We start from the raw sequence: 27,694 nt of genomic DNA, 5'->3' as shown, positions 1-27,694 counted from the left end.
AAGAAACAAATGTAGAGGAAGATAGAGACTATTTCATGAAATAAGGATGTTGAGTATTTTGGAAGAGAAGTTGAAAGTCAAAGATAAAATTAAAATTCTTTGATATAAATCTGAATATTACTTTCTCTGACTTGGATAGATGCTACGGTGGTTGAACATACAGATAAAGTTAAAGGCAAACATGTCTAACATAAGAGTGTTAATAACTGACAGGTGAAATGAGGAGCATAGTTACAAGAAAGAGATGGAGACAAGGTGGGATTTTCAAGAAGAATAAAAAGAGTAAGGAATAAATGCCCTAGGTAATGTGATAAAGGAGTAAAGCATGTAATAGCACAGTGGAGAATGACAGAGTGAGATAATACGAGTAAGACTGTTTCTATGTGGTTTCCACCCAAGTCTGTTGTGATTCTGGAGATGCCCACATGTGGGTGGCCAGATAAATGTTCCAATAATATACTTAATTTAATGTTCTCAGGCTCAAACCAATTAGTAGGCATTCCTATTATTTTAAAATGGAAACATTAGTCATTCACAAAGGTCCATATCAAATTAATAAGTCAAAAATTGTGTCAAGCTCCTGGCATCAAGCTTAATTAAATATTCTTCCAAGGATCTCACTTCTAGTCAGATAATTTATACCGAATTCAGTCAGTCAACTACCAAGGTTTTTTGCAAGTATCAAGTACATGCATAACACTGGTCTTTAGGGCAGTATAGAAAGATTTTAAGGCATTGTCCTTATCTTCGAGATTCTAAGACATAATGTAAGAACAAGTGACAAGGCAGTATGTATTTGCCAAAATTCTTAACTGGACTACTAATTATAAATTGGGGTAGAAGTGAAGTCAAGTCTGAATATTTAAGCATTTATTAAACTATGGAGGATGAGCTGAAGTCTTTTACTTGAAGTATCTTACAGTATAGTTTACAAGAAAAAGTAAAAATTCTCCAATTATTTTTTAACAATAAAAAGTAACACTTGGGCTTCCCTGGTGGCGCAGTGGTTGAGAGTCCGCCTGCCGGTGCAGGGGACACGGGTTCGTGCCCCGATCCCGGAAGATCCCACATGCCGCGGAGCGGCTGGGCCCGCGAGCCATGGCCGCGGAGCCTGTGTGTCCGGAGCCTGTGCTCCGCAACGGGAGAGGCCACGGCAGTGAGAGGCCCGCGTACAGCAAAAAAAAAAAAAAAAAAAAAAAAAAAAGTAACACTTATCCAATGACAAATGACAGGAATAAAATATTTATGGTATAATCTGGATAATGTTGGAATAGGTAATAGTTGCTAAAATATTTAAATGAGTTTAATATTTCATGGGAAGAAGATACATAAGTAATTAGATAAAAGAAGCAGAGATTTGAAAAATAAAAAACAAAACACCATAAAACAAAAGAAAGGAAAGAGAAGTAGCAGACACATGAGTACATCTCTCTTTTAGAAGAACCCAACAGACAAACCCCTATAGACAAACCCCTGCAAAGACTAGACTACATTGGATTAGCTGGATGGATTCCCAGGTACAACTAAACGAGCACTGTATTTGCAGTGACCCTGGCTCACAGTCAGACACTGCATTTTATATTACCATTCCTCCTACTGAAAAAAAAAAGAAAAAGAAGTATAATGTAGAATGTGAAGTCAGTCTTAGAAAGCATTAAATAATAATGACACAACTGTCAGCGAGTGGATGGAGACCTTAGAGCGCTATTTGGAGTGTGCCTCTTAGTTGAAGGAATTTGAGGGGAAGGCAACAGGAATGAAGGAATCAACATCCAGAACTAAAATAAAAGTGGTAAGCTACTTATGCAACAGTAATGACACTGGCACTATCCAAGCATATGGTCCATTTTGGAGGAATTCAAAATAAAATTGATTAGGTAAGAGTGGAATACACATGGATGGCTTTGAAAGTCAGTGAGAGGAGATTCTATCTAAAGCAGTTAAGGTTAGGAAGCCACTAAAGTGTTTTGGAGCAAGGGAGTGGTAAAAGCAGTATTGTCAGAGAATCTACCAAATTTTAGAGCAGAGGGAAATTTTAAGGTAATTAACTCAAACATACAGGAAGTTTAAAGTATTTGAATAATTGGATAGAGATGAAATTGCAAAGAGAAAAAAGCAGCTGCGAAGAAGATATTGTGAAAGAGACAGCCCCCCGCCTTCCCCTGTTTTTATGTTTTGTTAACTGAATTAGGCCAAACCAATGCAAAATCTAGAATTTTTTATAGATTATTAATATATATTTCTAGTTGGCTTTTAAGGCTTTATAATAAAATCAGAGAAAAGAAAACCCGTTAAAGCTCTGGCGCATTTAGTCTTAATATACTAAAATACCAGATTAATCTCAGAAAATCTATATTAAGCATTTATTTTTAAATGTTTTACTAGGATAATCTATAAAATCAAGGGTGTAATCCATGATGAGACCAAATTGTAACATAGTAAAATGTTTAGAAATGTTATGTCTAAACTCATTATTCATCTTTTCTCAGAGTGTCCAAAAACCCCTATAAAACCTGAATTAATCCGTTGTTTTTCCTATAAAAAATGCAATTATCATTTAAAAGTCCATCAAAGACAAACTTCATCTTGATTTTTCTTAAACTAAATGTATTTCAAAATTAGGGAGGCAGATGGTAGAGGCTCTGACACGTGCACACAAATTTAAAGAGTCTCTTCTGGAGATAATACATCTAAGTACAATATTTAAAGTTTTCAAAAGGCCAGGGTGGCTCTCATGATGGAGAAAAAACTGGACAGGTATAAAAAGATTTGGTTTTCACACCTACATTTGCTACTTTATGACTTTTAGTTAAACTCACTGGATCCTGCTTTCCTTGTCAGTGAAATGGTGATAAGAATGAAATAATAATACTAAGTAATAACACTAATAATAACTGGCAGAAATTTTGATCTGTCTAACATTTTGAGGACATAACAAGATCTAGGCTCTAAGTTAAGTTTTTTACATGCATTATTTTCATTAATCATTATTAAGTTTGAGAAGGAAATATTATTTCCATTTTTACACGGGGGAGATATAAATTTCACGTGAGGAAACAGAGCTCAGTAAATTATGCAACGTTTATAATATAATTTAGATTGTAAGTCCTGTGGAACTCTGTGCTTTGTTGTCCCCATCTACCTCATAGTGACAATATAAAAATAATGCTGAAAAAAATTAAGAAATGTGCTGTATACTATAAAATATCTTACAGATTTAAGACACACTATCATTAAATTATTATATTTTACTGTATTGTAAATACCTTATGGGAAACTTTGAAGCTGATGCATTTTTATATTATCACAGTACTTTTTGTTATAGATACTGACTAAATGTTTGTTGTTTAGTGGAATGGAAGGAAGGAAAGAAGAAAGAGGAACGTACTAAAATGAAATAAATTGTTGGGGAAAATAAGAAATACCTTTGAGGGTGAATCATATGAAATTGCCATCTCTGTGGAATAGAATGGTTGACTATGTGCAAGTTCATGTGGTTCAAGCTAATGCAAATAACATATTTTACTCAAATTTTAAAAAACCTTAAGTTGAACAAATGATTTTAGTTAAGGACAAATGCATTTTTTCTTCTTTTGTTATAGACAAGGTTAGATGCTGTGGCAATTATCCTTTTCTGTGTAACACCCCAAAGCACACTGGCTTAAACAACAATTTCTGATTTCTCACAATTCTGCCTTAGAATTTCCACATTTCTCTAAAAGTTCTAACTGCAAACTGAACCGTTCTTTTGTTAGTTCATCATTCTTTTCTCATACCTTGTAATATGCATCTTTAAAGGGAAAACAAAACCAAAGTCTACCTGAAATTCCCTTTAACCAAATATACAAGTTCCAGACATCCATTTTATAATTTTCATTACCACTGGTGACATTTTTTTTTACCATTTTTTTGGCCTATATATGGCATGGGTCTCCTTTTCTTTGGCCTCTTTGGTCTCTTTATCAGCTTTCTCACTGCCCTTCCAGCTTCTAATAATGATCTCCCTGCCATGTTCCCATCTCCATTTCTGCCCAGTCCCAAAGCCAATGCCAAATGTTTTAGGTTTTTGTAAATGGTGGTACTTTAATACTGATTTAGAGTGTTCCAGCCATGACTAAAAGCAATAGTTATTACTATATTGATGTAATAAACTACACCAAATCTACTTAGAACAATAACTGATTATGTTTCATAATTCTGTGGATGCTGTGGTGGTTTCTCTACATTTTCTTCTGGACCCCTTCATGTAGTTACATTCAGTTGGAGGGTTGTCTGGGCTGGAAGGTTCAGGAAGACCTCACTCACATTTCTTCCTTTCAGTGCTTACAGTCTGCTGGGGTGCCTTGATTTTTCTCCACATGGTCCTTCATTGTCCAGGAATTTAGCAGAGCTTCTTTATAGTATGGTGGGCTCATGATTGCAGGAGAGAAAAATGAAAGCTGCAAGGCGTCTTTAATTTTAATTTCTAAGTGCCACAGTCCAACTTCCCCTGCATTTTCTACTTTCTAAAGCAAGTTGCATGGCCAGCACAGATTCAGGATTGGAGAAACAGACTCTACTTCTAGATGCAAGAGGTAGAGTCACATGGCACACCTTGCAGAAGTGCTTGCAGGAGGGGAGGAATTTTTGTAGCCGTATTTGCAAACAATCACCCTGCAATGCCAACTCAAATTTTATTGCCAATAGGTCTTTAATTTGTTCATTATACAACTACAGTGAATTCAGAGGTTAGACATTTAATAGAATCAATGATGATATTTGTAAATACAGTTTATATAAACACCATTTACTTCAGTTTTTTATTTTTTTAATTTTTTTGCAGTACGCGGGCCTCTCACCATTGTGGCCTCTCCCGTCGCGGAGCACAGGCTCCAGACGCACAGGCTCAGCGGCCATGGCTTACGGGCTCAGCCGCTCTGAGGCACGTGGGATCCTCCTGGACCGGAGCACAAACCCGCGTCCCATGAGTCGGCAGGCAGACTCCCAACCACTGTGCCACCAGGGAAGCCCCTACTTCACTTTTATACAAAGTTCACAAGAGCAACTTAAAAATAATTTAAAATGTAAATATCTGGTTTTAACACCTATTGTCATTTAAATTTCTCGTAACATTTCATATTTTGGTAAGTGCACTCTACTAACGTGGATTTGTAGAATATAATTTTCATGAGATCAGAGACTGTTTACTGCTGCATATGTATGAGGTGAATATACGTGTAACTGACAAGGGAGACAAACTAACCTTTTTCCATCTGAAAAATGTGACTTTGTAGGAAAAATATGTAAGTTACCTGTGTTGGAGCACATGGCTCTCTTGTCATATATATATATATATATATATATATATATATATATATATACACACACATATATATATAAATTTTGGTGACATATATACAAATGCATATATATACATTTAACATGAGCTTATGAAATTAATAAATTAAAAAATATCATTAGTGAGATGACAAGCAATTATAGAACATGCAGTGCATTAATATCTGCCTGAATTGTTATGTCTGCTTAGCATTTCTACTTTCTAAATGGTAAATGCATTTAGAAACATGTCATCCTTGCTTTACTGAGAACCAATTTTGTGATTTACACCTGATACCAAAATGTTATAGTTAGGAGCTTTATGTTCTGAGTAACATTTTTTTCTCCATCTCCAAAAATTTTAATGTAGTTCAGGCCATTATCATTTCCCTCGTTGCCTTCTCACTAACATTCAAAACAGTCTTCTTAGGGGAGACCTTCAAGATGGTGGGGAGTAAGACACGGAGATCACTTTCTTCCCCAGAAATACATCAGAAATACATCTACGTGTGGAACAACTCCTACAGAACACCTACAGAATGCTGGCAGAAGACCTCAGACTTCCCAAGAGGCAAGAAACTCCCCACATACCAGCGTAGGGCAAAACAAAAAAGGAAAAACAGAGACAAAAGAATAGGGACAGGACCTACACCTCTGGGAGGGAGCTGTGAAGGAGGAAATGTTTCCACACACTAGGAAACCCTTTCACTGGTGGAGATGGGGGGTGGGTGGGGAATAGCTTCAGAGCCATGAAGGAGAGTGCAGCAACAGGGGTGCAGAGGGCAGAGCAGAGAGATTTCCACAGAGGATCGCTGCTGACCAGCACTCATCAGACTGAGAGGCTTTTCTGCTCACCTGCCGGGGCAGGTAGGGGCTTCAGAGGTCAGATCCCAGAGAGAGGACTGTGGTTGGCTGCATGAACACAACCTGAAGGGGGCTAGTGCACCACAGCTAGCCGGGAGGGAGTCCAGGAAAAAGTGTGGACCTGCCTAAGAGACGAGACCATTTGTTCGGAGTGCACGAGGAGAGGGGATTCAGATCACTGCCTAAACAAACTCCAGAGACGGGCGCGAGCCTTGGCTATCAGCATGGATATGAGAGACGGGCATGAAAGGCTAAGGCTGCTGCTGCAGGCACCAAGAAGCCTGTGTGCAAGCACAGGTCACTATCCACACTTCCCCACCTGGGAGCCTGTGCAGCCCTTCACTATCAGGGTCCTGTGATCCAGGGAAAACTTCCCCAGGAGAACACACGGCATGCCTCAGGCTGTTGCATCATCACACCAGCCTCTGCTGCCACAGGCTCACACCGTATTCCATACGCCTCCCTCCCCTACCCCGTGCCTGAGTGAGCCAGAGCCCCCTAATAAGCTTCTACTTAACCCTGTCCTGTCTGAGCGAAGAACAGATGCCCTCAGGTGACCTATGTGCAGAGGCGGGGCCAAACCCAAAGCTGAACCCCAGGAGCTGTGCAAACAAAGAAGAGAAAGGGAGATTTCTCCCAGCAGCCTCAGGAGCAATGGATTAAGTGTCCACAATCAAGTTGATGTACCCTGGATCTAAGGAATACCTGAATAGATAGCGAGTCATCCCAAAATTGAGGTGGTGGACTTTGGAGCAACAGTGGACTTGGAGTTTGCTTTCTGCATCTAATTTGTTTCTGCTTTTATGTTTATCTTAGTTTAGTATTTAGCGCTTATTATTGTTGGTAGATTTGTTTATTGATTTGGTTGCTCTCTTTTTAAAAAATATACATATATATATATATATATTTTTTTTTTTTTTTTTTCCCCTTTTCCCTTTTTGTGAGCGTGTATGTGTATGCTTCTTTTGGTGATTTTGTCTGTATACCTTTGCTTTTACCATTTGTCCTAAGGTTCTTTCTGTCCTTTTATTTTATTTTATTTTATTTTTAGTATAGTTTTTAGCGCTTGTTATCATTGGTGGATTTGTTTTTTGGTTTGGTTGCTCTCTTCTTTATTTTTATATTACCTTTTATTTTTATATTTTTAATAATTTTTAAAATTTCTTACTTCAATAACTATTTTATTTTTTCTTTCTTTCTTTTTTCCTTCTTCTTTTCTCCCTTTTCTTCTGAGCTGTATGGCTGACAGGGTCTGGGTGCTCCGGCCAGGTGTCAGGGTTGTGCCTCTGAGGTGGGAGAGCCAAGTTCAGGACATTGGTCCACCAGAGACTTTCCCACTCCACGCAGTATCAAATGGCAAAGCTCTCCTGGAGATCTCCATCTCAACGCTAAGACCCAGCAAGCTGCAATGCTGGACACCTATGCCAAACAACTAGCAAGATGGGAACACAACCCCACCCATTGGGAGAGAGGCTGCCTAAAATCATACTAAGGTCACAAACACCCCAAAACACACCAACAGATGTGGTCCTGCCCACCAGAAAGACAAGATCCAGCCTCATCCACCAGAACACAGGCACCAGTCCCCTCCACCAGGAAGCCTACACAACCCACTGAACAAACCTTAGCCACTGGGGGCAGACACCAAAAACAATGGAAAAGACGAACCTGCAGCCTCTGAAAAGGAGACCCCAAACACAGTAAATTAAGCAAAAGAAGAGGACAGAGAAACACAGCAGATGAATGAGCAAGATAGAAACCCACCAGACCAAACAAATGAAGAGGAAATAGGCAGTCTACCTGAAAAAGAATTCAGAGTTAAGATAGTAAGGATGATCCAAAATCTTGGAAATAGAATGGAGAAATTATAAGAAATGTTCAACAAGGACCTAGAAGAACTAACTAGAAAACAAACAATGATGAACAACACAATAAATGAAATTAAAAATTCTCTAGAAGGAATCAATAGCAGAATAACTGAGGCAGAAGAACAGATAAGTGATGTGGAAGTTAAAGTAGTGGAAATAACTACCACAGAGCAGAATAAAGAAAAAAAGAATGAAAAGAATTGAGGACAGTCTCAGAGACTTCTGGGACAACATTAAATGCACCAACATTCAAATTATAGGGGTCCCAGAAGAAGAAGTGAAAAAGAAAGGGGCTGAGAAAATATTTTAAGAGATTATAGTTGAAAACTTCCCAAATATAGGTAAGGAAGTAATCAATCAAACCCAAGAAGCGCAGAGAGTCCCATACAGGATAAATCCAAGGAGAAACACACCAGGACATGTATTAATCAAACTATCAAAAATTAAGTACAAAGAAAAAACATTAAAAGCAGCAAAGGAAAAACAACAAATAACATACAAGGGAATCCCCACAAGGTTAACAGCTGATCTTTCAGCAGAAACTCTGCAAGCCAGAAGGGAGTGGCAGGACATATTTAAAGCGATGAAAGGGAAAAACCTACAATCAAGATTACCCAGCAAGGATCTCATTCAGATTCAATGGAGAAATTAAAACCTTTATAGACAAGCAAAAGCTAAGAGTATTCAGCACCACCAAGCCAGCTTTACAACAAATGCTAAAGGAACTTCTCTAGGCAGGAAACACAAGAGAAGGAAAAGACCTACAATAACAAACCCAAAACATTAAGAAAATGCTAATAGGAATATACATATCAATAATTACCTTAAATGTAAATGGATTAAATGCTCTACCCAAAAGATATAAACTGGCTGAATGGATACAGAAACAAGACCTGTATATATACTGTCTACAAGAGACCCACTTCAGACCTAGGGACACATACAGATTGAAAGTGAAGGGATGGAAAAAGATATTCCATGTGAATAGAAATCAAAAGAAAACTGGAGTAGCAATTCTCAGACAAAATAGGCTTTAAAATAGCGACTATTACAAGTGACAAAGAATGACACTACATAATGATAAAGCGATCAATCCAAGAAAAGGTATAACAATTGTAAGTATTTATGCACCCAACATAGGAGCACCTCAATACATAAGGCAAATGCTAGCAGCCATAAAAGGGGAAATAGACAGTAACACAATCATAGTAGGGGACCTTAACAGTCCACTTTCACCAATGGACAGAACATCCAAAATGAAAATAAATAAGGAAACACAAGCTTTAAATGATACATTAAACAAGATAGACTTTATTGATATTTATGGGACATTCCATCCAAATACAGTAAAATACACTTTCTTCTCAAGTGCTCATGGAACATTCTCCAGGGTAGATCATATTGTGGGCCACCAATCAAGCCTTGGTAAATTTAAGAAAATTGAAATCATATCAAGTATGTTTTCCAACCACAATGCTATGAGACTAGATATCAATTACAGGAATAATCTGTAAAAAATACAAACACAAGGAGGCTAAACAGTACACTATTTAATAACCAAGAGATCACTGAAGAAATCAAAGAGGAAACCAGAAAATGCCTAGAAACAAACGCCAATGAAAACAAGATGACCCAAAACCTATGGGATGCAGCAAAAATCATAAGTTTTGGTTCCACCTAAAAAGTCAGTCTGGTTGCCACATAAAGGTAGAGAAACTGAGTATTGAGAAGCCATTTAGGACACTCTTGCAAGAGCAAAATGGCTGTATGAACTGTTTTTGAAGGATGGGGAAATTAAATCATGTAACTGAGGCATAGTTTTCAGATATTTTAATTGCTTTGATATGGGAAAGAGGAAACAAGGATCTAAGGTGACAAAATTTGGGAGATTGTGTGACCTGGAAACGTTTAGGTTTCTCACCTGAAAATCTGAACAGCTATATGCTACTGAATTTTGACAATGGAAACAAGAATAAAGTAGTATGTCTGCAAAATGAAGACAAAGCACCTTCTGCAAGTAGGTGTCACCTGTCTCTCCATTCTAATGGACAAGTCTTGGAGTGTTCCTCTGCTCTTCAGAAACCTCCTCTTCCCAGAATGGCAGGAATGTACTCAGTGTTAAGTGCTGAGGTCATCCCCATAATCAATGTCTTCAAAGTCTAATGAATGGAAGAACTTTGGGACCCTTATCAAATTTGTAACAAAAATCAGGAATGGGGAAGCGGGGAGTGCTTAGGGTTTGACAATTGGCTTAGTAATTTGTGGAGCAGAAATTTCAGGAGGGTGACAGCAGACAAATAAATTATTATTCATAAGTCATATTTTATTTCTACTCTGGGGTCAAGTATTTTAAATATATTTATAAAGTATAATACACATGCAGATATGTGTGTTACTTTATTTCAAACTCTGTACTTTCTTTCTATAAAACATCTCTGAGTTTGGATTTCCAGATTCATTAAGATTCTCTATGGGGTCCTCCTTGCTGCCCCGAAGTGTCTATTCTTCATCTCCTCTCCTTAAATCTTCCCATCACTGAGCCCAGCAACAGGTTTGTAATTCATAGAACATTGCTTACTATTCAAAGAACTGCCTTGGAACTGTCTTTCTGGCCTTCTCAAATTAATTTTCTTAGTAACAAGGTGTCCAGAGTTCCTTGGGAAGCTGACTGAGACAGAGATCAGCATGCAGGAAGTTTACCAGGCAGTGCCCTGGAGTCAAAACTTATGGAAGGGCATATGTACAGTAAGGAATTTGGCCTTACCTAAAGAGAGATATGACCTTTGTCCCAGTTCCTGGGAAGTAACTTTTAAACCCTTGAAGTTTCCTTAGCGATAGGAGTGATTGGTTATTCATGGTGGGCCCTGTGGACCATATCTGATACTTTATGCTAATGAGATGATTCCAGATTGGGTCTAGTCATGCCCAAAAGACAAACCATTGAAGGGTTAGAGCTTTGGGTAAAGTGATACCAACCCAACCTCTGGGGAGGGAAGCTGGAAATTGAGTTCAACCATATGGGCAACAATTTAATCATGTTTATGTAATAAAGCCTCCATAAAAATTCTAGACACTGAAGCTCAGATGAGCTACCCAGTCAGCAATATTTGGGGGGGAGGGGCGGGGTTATTATTATACATTGTAGCCAGGAGGAGGTAATGGATCTGGACTCCACAGAGAGAAGACAACAAGAAACTTCACATATGGGACCGTCCAGATCTTTCTCTATGTGTATCTTCCTTTGTCTGGTTCTAATTTGTATCTTTTTGCCCTAATAAAACTATAATCATAAGTAGAGTATTAAAAAAAAAAAGAGTAATGTTCCATAATGTTCATTTCAACTCTATTTACAATAGTCAGGACATGGAAACAACCTACGTGTCCATTGACAGATGAATGGATAAAGAAGATGTGGCACATATATACAATGGAATATTACTCAGCCATAAAAAGAAATGAAATTGAGTTATTTGTAGTGAGGTGGATGGACCTAGAGACTGTCATACAGAGTGATGTAAATCAGAAAGAGAAAAACAAATACCATATGCTAACACATGTATATGGAATCTTAAAAAAAAAATGGTTCTGAAGAACCTAGGGGCAGAACAGGAATAAAAACACAGGCGTAAAGAATGGACTTGAGGACCCTGGGAGTGGGAAGCTGGGACGAAGTGTGAGAGTGGCATAGATATATATATACACTATCAAATGTAAAATGGATAGCTAGTGGGAAGCAGCTGCATAGCACAGGGAGATCAGCTCGGTGCTTTGTGACCACCTAGAGGGGTGGGATAGGGAGGGTGGGAGGGAGACACAAGAGGGAGGAGATATGGGGATATATGTATATGTATAACTGATTCACTTTGTTATACAGCAGAAACAAACACACCATTATAAAGCAATTATCCTCCAATAAAGATGTTTAAAAAACAAACAAACAAAAAATCAGTCTTTTGTTTCTCAAATTCATTTTACTGCAAAGTACTAAATGATTTATAACAGTATATCTCAGAGCGGGAGTTAGTGCCCCTCAGGGGCAATTTTGTATATTCGTAGAGGCATTCATGTGTTCTCATAGAAATATGCCTGAGGATTTACATGTAGCAATGCATATTATTTTAATATAGATTACTTTCCTTATACTCATTTTTGAGTTTCAGTTATACATTGTGTTGACACTTTATTATCAGTTTTCTGGAGGTATAAATAAATACAGTAAAATTCAGCAACATTGAGTATACAATTTGATGTGTTTTACAAATTACAGGCATGTAACCACTGACAATTCATGAATAAACATAACTCTCACCTCAGAAAGTTTCCTCATGCACCTTTGTTACCGATCTTTTCCCCATCCCTGGTTTCTGGCATCCACTGATATGCTGTCTGCCATTTCAGTTTTACCAAAATGTTTGGCATTTTGTGAACCACAATTTCTTTTGGATGGGTAAAGTACAATGTGTATACACGCAAGTGGTGAGAAAAAAGATCATATCAGGAAGAAGTTTAAGTGACATACTTAAAGTTTTTACTTACCTTAAAGGCAATGAGGAGCTATCAGTGGATCTTTAACGAGCAAGATTCTTGATACAATTCGAATTTACAGATCTTCCAGGGCAGGGGGAGAATTGATTGGAGAAATGTGAGGCTGGAGGTAGAACAGTCAGAAAGCTGTTCAGGTGAGGAATGGTGAAACCTGAACTAAGTAAATAATAGAAGCAATGGAGTAGTGGGTACAGGACTGAGAGCGATTTAGCAGGCTGTTCTACATTTTTCTAGAAACTGGAGAATGATTGGATGTCAAGGATGGAAATGCAGGTAAACAAAAGATTATATCCAGGGTTTTGGCTTCAAAAACCGGATAGACATTAAAGTTATTAACCCCAAAAGTAAACAGAGAAGTAGAATTGTGGTATAGAGAGAGGGTGGGGAGTTAAGATTTGATCATATTTAGTTCGAAGTATCTGTGAAATATTCAGGTGAAAATGTCTAATTTTTTCTAAGACCAAGAAAAATGTCTAGATTGAAGTTATGGACTTGGAAGTCGTCAGTATATATTGACAGTGATGTGATTTGAAGTACTATTCTGCTAACAAAATTTGAACAATGTGTATTTCCTCTCCTATATTTTTTCTTGAAGTTAGAAATATACTCCTTTTGGAATATCTGTGCCATCTGTATCCTCTTATTCTCTTCAACTTGCACTTGTCTTGTCAAGGCTTAGATTATTTTCAATGTATACAACCACAATAGCTTCCTCACACCTACCTGTAGTTCCCCACCCAACACAACTTATATACTCCTGTCACAAGTCTTTACCCTTTATTTTCTGTTTGCCTAAAAGGCTCTTTTAACCATTATTTGTAAAATTTGTATCCACCTTACAAAATCTAATTCTAAAGATTATCTTCATTTAATCTCTTTCTGTTTCTATTCCCACACACAACCACATGAAATTTCTCTCTTTGAAACTGTATAGCATTTTGCAAAAATATTGCTTATTTTGCACCACTTATGCACTTATAGTTATGCATATTTCATTAATCCTCTTTATTATATTGTAAAGTCTTTAAGCATGTGGTTTGCACTTTAAACACTGTATTTACCAATGGAGCACACAAGTGCTGCTTTATATTTAGAAGGCTCTCAGAAAGATTCATCCATAAACACTGACAAATGTGTTTTATCCATTTTACATAAAGACCAAATATAACTGGTTCTAATAGGGCTCCCTAATTGAAGACATCGACTACCTTCTAAAATCATTATTGACACCCAAAATGCTTTGAAATGAGAACTAATTGAATACTTATGAAGGGGGAAGAGGGGATTCTAAATTCTGAATATTGGTTAAAAAATATCAACAGGAAATTGAATACCTAGGCCCATAAAAATTTGACTTCTTAGTTCCTTATGGAATTTTATATGCTCAAATTACATATTAGAAACCAAGATACTTAGTTTTGCCTTTTGGTGATTATTGAACTAATTCCCATGCCCTAATTCAGTTATCTTAGTAACTTGAACTATGGATATCTTTGGGTATAGTAACTTGGAGTGTGAATAACTTGAACTATGCAAACAGATTTCTCATGACTGAAAACTCAAAGTTAAAATTTTTTGATTCAAAATTGTAATTAACAACAATGGAAATAATGGAAAATAGCTGTTTTCAAATACTACTGAGACAGTCCAGAAAGGTTCTTAAATTTTTAATTATGTTATGCTAGAATTTGTTTCGGTCATGAAAGATGACTATTCTTGGCAGTTCATAATATGTGTTAAATAATCAAAAATGTGAAAATGAAGATTATTTGAGAAATAAAACAACCATCTGTCCTAAACCATTTAGGTACTATTTTGCCTAGAGTTTTGAAGATAAGCCAAAAGATCTCGTTTTGTATTCTAGGATGCCCATTAATTGTTGGATATCTAAGCCAGCTATGCAAACAACAATAGCTTTTAAAAATATTTATGGTAAGATATAGTTTATGGAGCTAAGAGTGTTAGGAAAAAGGTAAAGCTGGACCAGTTTAATAGGATGTCAGACACAGAATGAAAGAATGTATGGAGGAAACTGATAGAAAAGCCTAAATGCCAGGTATCCCAGACAAATACTGACAAAGCTCTAACATTAAAAAAAAAAAAAGTTTTTCTTTTTTCATTAAAAGATGTTCAGTATTTTTATTTTTAGTAATATGCAAAGACAATTACTATACCTACTTTTGTTTAATTAATGTGAAAATTTACATCATTTCTTTACATTTCTAGATCACATATCTAGATAGTACCTTTATCCAGTGGCTTCATTTTCCCATCTGAAAAATGGTCTGAGTTTATTGCTGAATGCAGATTGAAAAAACAGCTGTGAATCTTATAGCAAAAGATAATGATGTGTACCAAAAAAACATTACCCACTTAATAGGTTTATATAACCTAACTTCTTGATGCTCATCCTAAGTTTAGAAACAAAGAAAAAATACTTTTATACATAAAGATAACAGGCTTTTCGTGTCCTTTCCTTTCATAAAAAAGGTTGGGTAGAAACACTGTTTAACTTTTGTCAGTATGATAAATAGCCCTAAAATTTCTATATCTGAAATTGTTTCAGCTCTTTTCTGAAATTTTTTAAGTAATTAAAAACAATGTGACTGATACCTTCAAATTTCCATAGTATCAAGTAATGTTTATGAGTTTGAATTAATTAATACACAATATTAATTATGGTTTGGGTCCCTTTATAGTGACTCTGCAGTCTCCTTGTAATGTATATTGTTCAATTTGTGTATCTTTCACTGATTAATAGGACACTATATCATTTTACTAAGTCTCTGTGCTTCAAAAATATGTTACTAGTGACTTAATCAGCATAGCCAGGTCTTCTCTATCGGCTACAACTGAAAGCCAAATATTCTACTCATGCCGTCAATTACTACCAGATCATGTCCTCTGGATAAGCCAATTCCAATATCTGCCAAATGAGTATCTAAACTCCATTTATTTATAAGGTTATGGCATTATTATTTAGGCAATGTAAATAAAGTGTTTTTTTATCACATAAAAATAAGCTATCATCATTAAAAATGTGTGATATAAAAGGGAAAAGGGGCACTGAAATAGAATTTTTTGAAGAGATTTTCTTCAGATATCCTTTTACTGTTATTCAGTAGTGTTTGTGAAAAGCTTAAATTTGGTATGAAAATGTCAGGAGATTTAGGTTGTAACCAAAGAGTGTGTTTTGTTACACCCGGGACCATTTACACCAATAAGAACAGCGCTTCTGAGGTTGCTTTATAAACTCAGAGTCAAGCTGAAAATAGGCATGCATTTTTAATATGTTTTTTCATGTTATATATTTTAATAAATTCAACTTGGTTTGACAGAATATAAGAGCAGAAGCCAATGAATATGGGTTCAATTTCTGGTTCTATATTTTTTGTTTTCTCTTTGGAAAATTTTCAGACTAAGAGAAAATTGGCAAAGATAATGAAGAGAATTTTCATATACCCTTCACTCAATCTCCTCATATATTAACATCTTACATAATTACAGCATACTCAACAAAATTAAGAAATTAGCATTTGTACATCATTAACTACTGACTTTGTGCAGATGTCTACAATTTTTTCCACCAATTTATCCTCTAATGCCTTTTTTTTTCTGTTCCAATGTCCAATATAGGATGCCGCATTGCATTTAGTATCCCAGTCTCTTTGGTTCTATTGCAGTTTCTCAGTCTTTTCCTGTTTTTCATGACTTTGCAAGTTTGAGTACTGAATAGATATTTTGTAGAATGTTCTTCAACTTACGTCTGAATTCTTAATATACTGGGGTTACGGATTTTGGAGAAAAATTACCACAGAAATGATGAGCCCCTTTCATCACATGTATTAGAAGAACATGATATCAATATAACTTATTACTGGTGATGTTAACCTTGATCACTTAGTTAAGACAGTGTTTGCCAGGTTTCTCTTCTAAAGTCACTATTTTTCCCTTTTTACACTCTGTTCTTTCAAAGTGAGTAATTAAGTCTAGCCTATATTCAAGGGGAAAAATATATTAAACCTCAGGAGGAGGGGGTTTCTCTATATGTTACTTTGAGTTCTTCTTGAAGAAAGATTTATCTATTCTTCCCCATTGATTAATTGGTTGAATTATTTATGTCATTTTAGGTGCACAAATATTTATTTTATACTTTGGACTATAAATCAACAACGTGCTGTTTATTTTGTTGCTCAGATTATTCGAGTTTTGGGCATTGGGAGTTCTTTCAGAGTGGTTCCTGTGACCCTTGACATGACCCATCTTTTTTTTTTAATACTATTTACCTCTTCTTACTATCTGGAAATACTAAATACTATTGGCTCATTTTGTATTTTCCCTACCCTAATCCTGGTATCAGCCATTTATCCTAGGTCTGGTTCTCTTTTTAAATATCCAGGTAATTTATAATATATCCCATTTTAAAGATAAACACAAAATATTTGTATGTTAATGATAGAGAAATGCTGAATATGTCTAAGCAAATCCATATACATAGAACCACACAGAGTTATAAAACTCTAACCCATTTGGTTCATTATCAGATGGTTCTAATTAATATAGGTTTCAGAATAAATAATCAAATAAGAACAAAATTATATAAATGTGAGAGGAGAGACAAAATGTAACAAGCTTAAAATAAGTACTAAATTCTAGGATATAAAAGCATAGAGTTGTATTGCCCATACAGAAACATTTCTGGTGGAAAGAGTCATGAACTGATTTAAGATCAGTTTCTGCTTTAAAAACATAATAATATTTTCATTCTTGACACAACTGCTAACATTTTTTTTTTAAATCTTAGGACAATCTTCATCAGGCTCATATTATATTCATATAATGAAAAGCATTTCTAAATGAACACTAAAACATTTTGCGAGCTCTGAATCTATTGGGAGAATAGTGGACTTTTGCCAGTCCATACTTATTCTTAGCAAAAGATAAGAAACTTCGCCAAATGTTTTATTTTAATCCTCCTCCATAGCAGTGAACACAGTTTTGTCTACATAAGGTAAGGGTTTCCAAATATATTGTACTATTTTTCTCCAAGCTGTTTTCATCCTTTTTTTTTTTTTACTTATCTTTTTACTTATTTTTTTATAAATAAACTGGACATAAGTTTCTCCTATTTCTAAAGGCACTGATTATTTTATTAGATATGACTAACTACATACCAGCTTTGATAATTGTCATAAAGAGAGGAGAATTGGTCCCAGGTGATTGGAACCCCTTGAGAGCAAGAGCCATGCTTTTCCCCCCAATGTTTGTTAGTTATGCCCACTTTCTGAATACATTTACAGCGACATCACCATAATTAAAATCAGCAGTGACATAAAGCTTCTAAGTTGCTGCACTTTTGTACTTAAATTCTCATCTTATTTGGCCTCTTTTGAACACATTCTTGTTCTTAAAACTCTATTCACTTCTCCTCCCTCCTAATTTCCTGTAGAAGGAGAAGAGCATTTCAAGCTCTTCTCCTTCTACAGGAAACTTAGAGATCTCCCTACTCTAAGATCTTTTAGAGGTTCTAAATCTGTTTCTTAGAGGAAACATTATTTGTGAATATCTTAAATTTACAAATGTATTCATCAAATTATCAACATATTTTGCACCTCAATTTTTATTATTGAATTTCCAAATTTTATCCAAGGATATAAAAGTGTAAGCAATGGTAAAACTGTAATGAAAATACATAAATTAGTAGTATGGTCATAATTATAATATGCTTAAATGCTACGTGATATTTTCTGTGTGTGTCATTCTGAATTCATGTCTATGCTTGCTCATATACTGCACATCTTTACTTAGGGATATTTGATCTGCTGGTTTGTGTTTATACCTGGGCTGTAAAATATTTGTCAATCATTCTGTGATATCAATAATGATAAATAACATTTTTCTTCCAGTATGAACTAAATAGTGCTACCACTAATAGAATTACAGATGCAAACACCAGATGTTTTAACTAACCTATACAGTCATTTGCATAGGAAATTAACATATCTCATCAAGCTCTTAAAATCTTGAAAATCTCATAAGAACACTGTAAAAGATTAATTGTAAAAGATGTGGATCACGTTCTGCTGATGCCTGGTTAAGACTGTTGTCTGGCTTCTAAAGAAAAGCCCACAGGGTAGCAGTTCCTAGGTGCATTGACCATAGTTCAACCTCAGGGCATGCAGTTTGAAGGCTAAAAAACCTGATTTGTCATCATTCCAGTGAGGATCTTTCTTTGCTGAAGGGCAGACTTACTAACTTGCCTCACAGAGACTAAAATGCAAAGACTAGAATATCAGTATATTAATTTTACATGAGAATTATAAATTCCAAAAGAGGGGTGGATGCTAGACTTCTCTAGCCAGTGAATTCTCTCCCTGTAGATAACATAGATGGCAGATGAAAATTTAATTGGCAGGTTCCTCAGTGAGCCAACATAATAGAAGGATTAGTTTTCATTTTAATGTTTAATGCCACCAGCTAAGTATAATCTGTTACATTTATCTCCACAATAAAGATATGCCTGCCTGACACAAGTGAAATATTTGAACAAAGATGTATCTTCCCTGGATAATAATTAGGAGCTTCTTAGTGCCCCAGTCTCCTTTCTCTGCAATTCCAGTTGTTCACCATCTACCACCTCTTTTCTTCTTTAGGAAGACCTGGGAGACATAAAAACTGTTGAGGGTAATTTTTTGCATTGTCCTGATTAGATTATTTATATATTAGCTTAATTATTTAGTCCTAAGGTAATGATTCAACTTACTTTATTTTAAGATTCTTGAGATCACGTTGTTTTTCAAGCTATTTTTGAATAAATGCAAACCAATGATTCCATCTTACTTCAAAGCTTTTATGACTCCCAAATGAATATAACTTCAGGACATCATTTTTTCTGAGTTTCTTGTAATTTATTTTCCAATTCACTCATCATGTCTGTATGGCTTTTAGACAAATTATTCAAATTTAAAATACCAAGAATCAAACTGCTCTTTTTTTCCCCAAAACATGATATTTCTTTTTTCTTATTCCCTTAAATATTAGCATGCATCTCTTTTCAAATTTAATGAAAAGGTATATTAAGATTTTTCATTAACTACCATGTTTGTAGCAATATGTTGTTTCTTCTATAGACTTTCTCTTTAATGTCATCTACTCCTAGGAACTTACCCAAGGAAATACAGTATTGTAAATTGTACAGTAACATGTTATGCCCATTTTTTCTGACTCCAAAGACCTTAAGTATACTTTTATGTTACAAGTCTTCCTGACATTATTATTACCTAACCAGTTACCCAAACTGGCTTCATTAAAATGATTCTCAACTGCCCATTTTCTCTCATCACCCTTATCTTTAAGTCTCAAGTTCTATTTCTGTTCCTTCTTAACCATTGGCTTGCTTATTCCCTTCACCACTGCCTTATTACGCTTTGCATCATCTTCTACTTAGATCCTTATGTTATTATCCTATCGTATGTCATGTTCTGTAATCTGAGGATAAGATGGCTTCCGTTATGTTGTTACATTTAGCCATCTCAAATTTAAATCTGATCTTGTCATATTCTCGCTTAAGCTCTCAGAGGGTTTCACGTTGCCCCGTGGATTGGGTACTTAGGATGGAATATATTTCCCTAAATCCTCTCATATCTGTGTTAATGTTACTATTCTCCTTTCACCCAAGCATTATACTTTCTACTTCCACCCTCTCTTTAACAACTCCAACTTTGTACATCCGCTTCTCTCCCACCACAACCTTTTTTTCTTTTGGAAAAACCAATTATTAATAATCAAAAATACATTTAATGAGTACCTAACAATTTGTCATGCACTGTGCTAAGATGAATTATTAAATTTTATTTGCAAATAAGCCTATGAGTTTGTATGATTATTATTCTCAGTTTACAGATTAAGAAGTTATGACTCAGGGCTTCCCTGGTGGCGCAGTGGTTGAGAGTCCGCCTGCCGATGCAGGGAACGCGGGTTCATGCCCCGGTCTGGGAGGATCCCACGTGCCGCGGAGCCGCTGGGCCCGTGAGCCGTGGCCACTGGGCCTGCGTGTCCGGAGCTTGTGCTCCACGGCGGGAGAGGCCACGATGGTGAGAGGCCTGCGTACTGCAAAAAAAAAAAAAAAAAAAAAAAAAGAAAGAAAAAAAAGAAATTATGACTCAGAGTGAATAACTTGCCTGAAGTCTCATAGCCAGTAATTTATACAACATAGAGTTTAACCCAGGCACAAGAATTCATATTTTCAATCACTACAGAAAATAAAATGTACTCATCACTTTAAGATAGCTTGTAAAAATTCAATACTGGATTTTTACACTGTAATTAAAAATTCAGAAAAAATGGAAGCATGTTCAAAATAAAAAGGAGTAAACACATGAATTATTTATAAAAAATAATAGTATGAATAATAAAAATAAACAATTCAACATAGGATTTATGAAATAAACTTAATTTATGATGTATGGTTCCACTGAAGAAAAATCTATATTATAAAGAAGAGAATACTTAGTATGATTAGTAATGACTTAATTATGGCAAATAAGTTATTGGGATCATAAAAGATATCACTACTTCTTGTAACTTTAAAGTTCAGCTCAAGTTTCACTTATAGACCTTATTTTAAAAAATAAAAGATGAAAATGCATTGTTAAGATAAATAACCTTTTAGAAATCATGAGGACATAGAAAGTAAATCAAAAAATCATTTTGTGAAATCCCATACCAGTATTTATGACTAAATAAAGCCTTAGATGTTTTTTTCTAAAACATAATGGTATATATTTTAATACATTACAGAACATTTGCAAATTAGTGCTGTCCCACTGGCCCTAGGCCTTGAAGAAATTTAGGGTTGAGATTCGGAATCCATTTGCCATTCACCAAGTCATGTAGATTACTTGCTGCATCCCTTTATGATCTGAGTGTGCATTAGAAACCAAGTCCTATCCATCACAATTTATTTTTAAATACCCATTGTGAAACTTGGTTTTTCTTTTAACAGAGTAGATGGAAAATAACAATGAAAGATCTGAAAAATTAGATACTTCTGACACTTGTCAGCTGCGTTCACTCACTGTTTCAGGGGGTATTCTCAGGTATCCATGGAGGTCAGCTCGGGTCTCCCAGGAGGCATAACCAATGGTGCTTCCTTGTTGCTGGGACCTCTGACCTGCTATGGCTGTATCCTTTCTTCTTGTTCCTCTATATGTGATTGCATTGCCATACGTATTTCTCTCTGTCTTTGAGTCCTATTTGTTTTTGTTTTTCTCTCAGGCTTCTGCCCAGCTCCTTGCCTTGCTACTTGGTTTTTGTATAAGATTTCAGATTGAACACCTGATCCAGTCTATTGTCTGACCTGCCTCCATCACCTGCTTGATCTGTTTCCCTTTTCCTTATTCATACTATCCACACAATTACATAATTAACTCCTTCCCTACCTGCACACATACAGAGTTGATTTGCAAATGTGAATTTGAAATTCCACTACCCCTTCCTTGGCAAAACAATATGAAATTTGAACATAAAAAGCATATCAGAGTAACCTATACAATCAACCTGTAGATGAAATCAGAAATACAGAGTTGACTAAAAGAGACAGAGTGGCTCCCATTCGTTTGGCTGGTAATAGGATATAGGGGGAAAAATGGTTAATTAGAAACATTTTATCAGTGCTCTTCCACCCAGTTTTCAATGCCTGTATGTTTTTGTCTACAAAGCTAAGTAGTTATAATGACAGTCTTAGCCTTCAATTTTGTCATGATGCCTTGAAAAAATTCTAACATAGGTAACATTTGGTTACATTTATACTCTGGGACCAGGTCAGTCACAACTGTAACCCACGTAGCTGCTTCTGCAAGGTAGATTGTCATTGGTGATGAATTTTCTATACTAGTCAATAGTAAGGTGCTAGTGAAGTCTCCATGTCTGTTGGGGAGGAGTTTGAACCTACTTCAGATACTGGATCACTTAACATTCCTTTCTAAAGAACCTTGAAGGAGGTAAAGCTGTTGCATTTATTGTTTGTTTTTTTCAGAACTTTATACTCCCAGTGCTGTAAAAAGTTGGAAGCCAGGATTGGTGGAGAAATTGGCCCTTTGCCTTGGTTTATCTACTTTCCTTGGAAAAATGTCTCATGACTTAGGCCTGAAAAGTGCTTGTTCATGTGCATTGTCTTCTTTCCCAAGTCAGACTCTACTCACTTCCCATCACTTTTTCTACTATAACTTTCCCTCTTTGTTCCATGTACTCCCTTTCTTAAGTTCTGCTAACTCCTCCCATGTAAATACTCACATCTCAGTTTCCTTTAGGCCCTTCCCATTTCTTACAAATGTTTCATCCTCTGGATTCTGCTACTACCTTCAGCTTTGATGCCATGAAGTTTGGTGTCTCCATTCAGTGTATTGGATCTCCTGGAGGCAGGAAGATGAGTTTTGTCTAGTAGAGAAGTGAGGGACAAGACCTGGCATGGTGGGAAGGCCAAGGTGTATTCCTTGGGGTGTGGTTGAGTATATTTCACAGTAACTACAATTTTAAAACAGACCTCATTCTCTGAGGATTAATTTTCTCTTCCACCACCTTTCTTATTGATCTAGGTGCCTCCTGTTAACGTAATGCTGATCCCATTGCTGACAAAAGAGTAACTCTGACTTCATTTCATAAAAGGAGCATTTCTCCCTTTCCTTGTCTGCAAAACCTTCCCCATCATAACAAATGGTGCCATGCCTGAAGAGATTTCCTCTAATAATTAAATTTCTCTTTAACCAGAGTAGAAAACAGAAGAAGAAAAGGTAGGAGTTGAACTGTGACTCTCAAACAGAGCTCTGGCATGAGGCTCCTTCACATGGTTTGGGCTTCCCAAAGCATAGCAAATGGGTCTTGGGAGAAAGCCTTCCAAGAGAGAATGTTCACAAAACAAATGCCCCATGAAAACCAGATGGGAGTGGTATGGCCTTTATTGACCTAGCTTCAAAAGGTACACAGTATCACTTCCACCTTTGAGTTGATAAGGACAGCTCAGATGCATGTGATGAGAATTAGGCTCCAAATCTTGTTGAGGACATAGCAAGGTCACCTTGCAGAAGAGAATGTGTGATGGAAGATACAATCCAGTTATTTTTGGAACTGCAATCTGGGACACAAGTCATACCAGCTGGGATCTGCCCAAATTCCTGACCCACAGAATCCATGAACATAATAAAAATTACTGTTTTTCAGCACTAAGTTTTGGGATAGTTTGCAATGCAACAATAGATAACCAGAATAGTGGCCTATGAGACAGTCACTGCTGTAGCATTTATTACTGCTTCATGAAACACTCAACAGCTGACCAACATAGCTCAACTGAAGTGCTCACAGCTTAGAGTCAATAAAATGAGATCCATAATGCTCTAAGTTTGGAAAATGAAATGCAGACTTTATTTGAATGCCACGGAGGCCACATCATAGGGGAAAACAAATGGTTCCAAATAATTCAGAGCTTCCTTTATTCAGAGTTTCAATATATACCCACTGATCTCTTTGTTATGCTATTCTCTGTGGCTGCTACTTACCTGAGTACCTTCTGAAGGAATATATAGCAAGTAAGACTTCTGGACCCTGTGGTTCTGATCTTTGCCCTTGATTACACTATTGATTTATTTTTTCATGGATAAATAATGGAAGATTTTTTTTTAATTGTCATGATATTTGTAGAAAGTGTTATGATGTTACTTCCTATTTGCTTTTTTTCCCATTTTATCAGTATGAGAAGAGCAAATTTTTTAAAAGCATGTATTCAGAAGTACTTGTCAACTGTAGTTTCTTTACAGTCTAGCCCAGCAGCTCTTGCTACACAAATAACTGAACTTCTTACTCTAAAGCTCACTCAGAAGTCAACTAATTATAACTTGATGTCACATGTAGCCATACTATAGCAAAAGAAAATAAATGTATGGGGGTTTATGTATACACACACACACACACCCAGGCACACACATATACTTGTAAATGGGAAAGTGATTATATATGCTATACACATAAATATAGATAGTACATATATGAATCAATATATTAATATATGTGCATACATATATTAGCATATACACATATATATGATTTCTCCCTGAGATTTTGTTCCTTATTCTAAATTTAGATTTCTGCTTTATTCATATGAACTTATAAGCTCTGCTACTTAGGGTCTGTCTTTGAGAAATTGATCCACTCTCTGTGCACTTATAAATCAAGATTCTGGTCATAAAGTACTTTGGACTGTGAGGGATTAAATAAGACAAGTTCCAACTCAAAAGGGTTCTAGATAGTCAGCTTTAAAGTCTTACTATTATTTTTCAATATCTCAGTGCATCTCTTTCTACTGTGAATGCATATTATCCAAATAGTCGCAAAGAATATGGATGAAACATGGAAAGAGTTCCTTTTCAGCTTGGCAATGTGCATTGTTTTACCTTCTGGCAAATCAAGACTACAGATCCATATAGAAAACATAGAACCCTTACTAATTTTTATCATCACTCAAAATATCTATCACATTATGTCACATACTTCTGTCTATAAATGTGTATATGTAGATGGTGTGTGTATACAAAATTATGTATAATAGATAATATAACAAAATTATTGATTTCAGATCAAATACATGCTTATTTGAAATTAAATTTTTAATAATAAATTTTAAAATACATATAAAATTACATGTACTCTGTATGAAAATACCTACATAAATTTTTCTGAGAAGTGTTTTTTTGTTTCAGAATGGGAAAAGTTGTGACTATTTTCTGATACTAATAGTTATAGAAAAATGACTCACTATTTTTAATGGTTATGAGTATAGTGGTTAACAACACAAGCCTGGATTCGTTATCTACTTTTACTTTCTTTTATGGGTATGACATTAGGCAAGTTAATTATCCTCTGTAACTTTTTTCCTCATCTGTAAAATAAAAATAATAATAATTCTGAGGATCAAATGAGGGAATTAAATGTAAAGCTATGAGAATTTAAAAAGTCAATTTGTATAGTTCTTAGAACAGTTCCTGGTACATGGTAAACACTCAGTAATATTAATTGTGGTTCTTAGCTGTATTATCCATATAGAAGGATACCATAATTTCTTTAACCAGTTCATTAGCATGTGCATCTGGATTGGTTCCAGTTTTTTGCTACTGTGAACACGACTCTGATGGGCATGTTTTTATGCACATCTTTTTCCATTTATTTCCTTAGTATTTATTTCTCAAAGTAGGATTTTTGAGTGAAATTGATGCATATTTTAAAGTCTTTTGATAAATACAGTCAAATTGCCATCCAATTTTTACTCTAATCATTTGTGTACAAAACAGAAACTTGAAATATACCTTAATTTAAGATATTTTAAAGTCATTTCCAAATAATTTCAGTTTTATTGTTTTAAAAACTTATATACACAAAAGGGGATTTTTAAATGATTTAAGTAAAATGCCATACATTTTTGTTAGATATTTAAATAGCTCAACTCATTTATTTGCAAGTAAATTATTCATTTTGTTGATGACAATTAGAAAATTGTTTCACTCCAATTGGTTGTGCTATATGCTTCTCAGCATATACTTGGACCAGTCCCTCCCTGGCAGTTAGTGATTATGGGCTGAGAACAAAGGTTTTATTTTAAACTTTACCTAAATCAATAATAACTTAAGTAATCTACTGCCAGAAATGCCATGGAATCTGGCATTTCATACCTAAAAAATACACTAAAGACTTGGAGTTACACACTGTTAGAATTTATTCACGCCCCTAGTCCTTTTGTTCCCATGGATGTCTGAGAATTATAGATACTGATTTCATTAAGTATTTAACCTTCAGGATGTATTTGTTACAATTACAGTAGCTGTTTCCCCCACCTGCCCAGCTAGTGTTTGAAAGCAATATCCCCACACCCAACCAAAAGATAAATTGTTTGAAAAAGCTTTCAGATTCAGTGTGGAACAACAAAATAATTCAATATGAGCTGATGTAAAAAATAAAATAGTTTCAATTTTGTTCTTATTGCTGGCCTTTTCCTGTGCTTCTTGATTTAGTGGTCATCATAAAAGTTTAAAGTGAGTTAACTGTTTTATGTCATACAGTGCAGGCTATATCTTCTCTTTAAAGAGACCTCTGTAAAAGAAGAAAGAACTCTGAGACAACCTTTAAAATGAGTCAAGTTGGAAAGCTTATGCTTTTCCTGGAGTCTTTGTGTTCTGATGGTTGCCGGGTGTCAGAGCATCTGCTCTGGAAGTTGTTGATGTCACACAGCAGCAGGGGAAGAACACTTGATTTTCTGTAATTGATTTTATTCTTTAGGATGAGGGTGTCTGCTTCTGCTTTTGCAGGATGACTTAATGGAGTTTTATAGATATTTTTAAAACGTAGACAGCCGTGCTTACATTTTTAGGCACTCTGTTTGCCAGAGGTGTAATTGTCAGGGTAAATAGGAGGCTAATAGGGAGAGACCTTGTATCCTCAATGCCTGAAGGGAACAAGTCAGAGACCAAACAATTAGTGGTAGCTTGCACATGTCAGAAGCTGTAGCAAACACACAGTCAATTATTAAATGGGTTTTGCCACCAGGTGAATGTACTTCAGTGTAGGCAGTATGAAATTGCAATCAAGTTGATCAAATGCCATTTTTTTGCTGGGGAGTAAAATAGGGACTTGGTGTAGAAGAGTATGTGCAAGCTAAACTAAAATGATCATCAGCTTGACGTGAATAAATTACTTTTTTCCTTAAGAAAAAAATCATCAACTCAATATGGATTAACTTCTTAAGGTTTGTCAGGAGTTTCAAAATAAATCCAATAAAATGTCCTATTTTACCTTTAAATTGTTTTTTAATATTAAAAAACAAAAGCAACTGAACTGGGTCCTGCCACTTGGCAGAAAGCCACTCACATTCATTCTCTTCTCTTTTGTCTCCTACACACTCCCCTGTCCTAATAATAAGCATAATTTTAATGAATTGCTGACTACTTTATTGACGGGCCTCAGAACTTGGTCAGTTCTTGCTGGATTGGAATCATTAATTTAGGAAGTGTACATTGCAGTTTAGTCCAAATGAGTTAGTACACATTAATAGGACAGTAAGA

The sequence above is a fragment of the Mesoplodon mirus genome, assembly GCF_964341445.2.
Source record: "Mesoplodon mirus genome assembly, chromosome: 2".
In the NCBI taxonomy this organism is placed as follows: domain Eukaryota; kingdom Metazoa; phylum Chordata; class Mammalia; order Artiodactyla; family Ziphiidae; genus Mesoplodon; species Mesoplodon mirus.
This window is presented reverse-complemented; position numbering follows the sequence as displayed.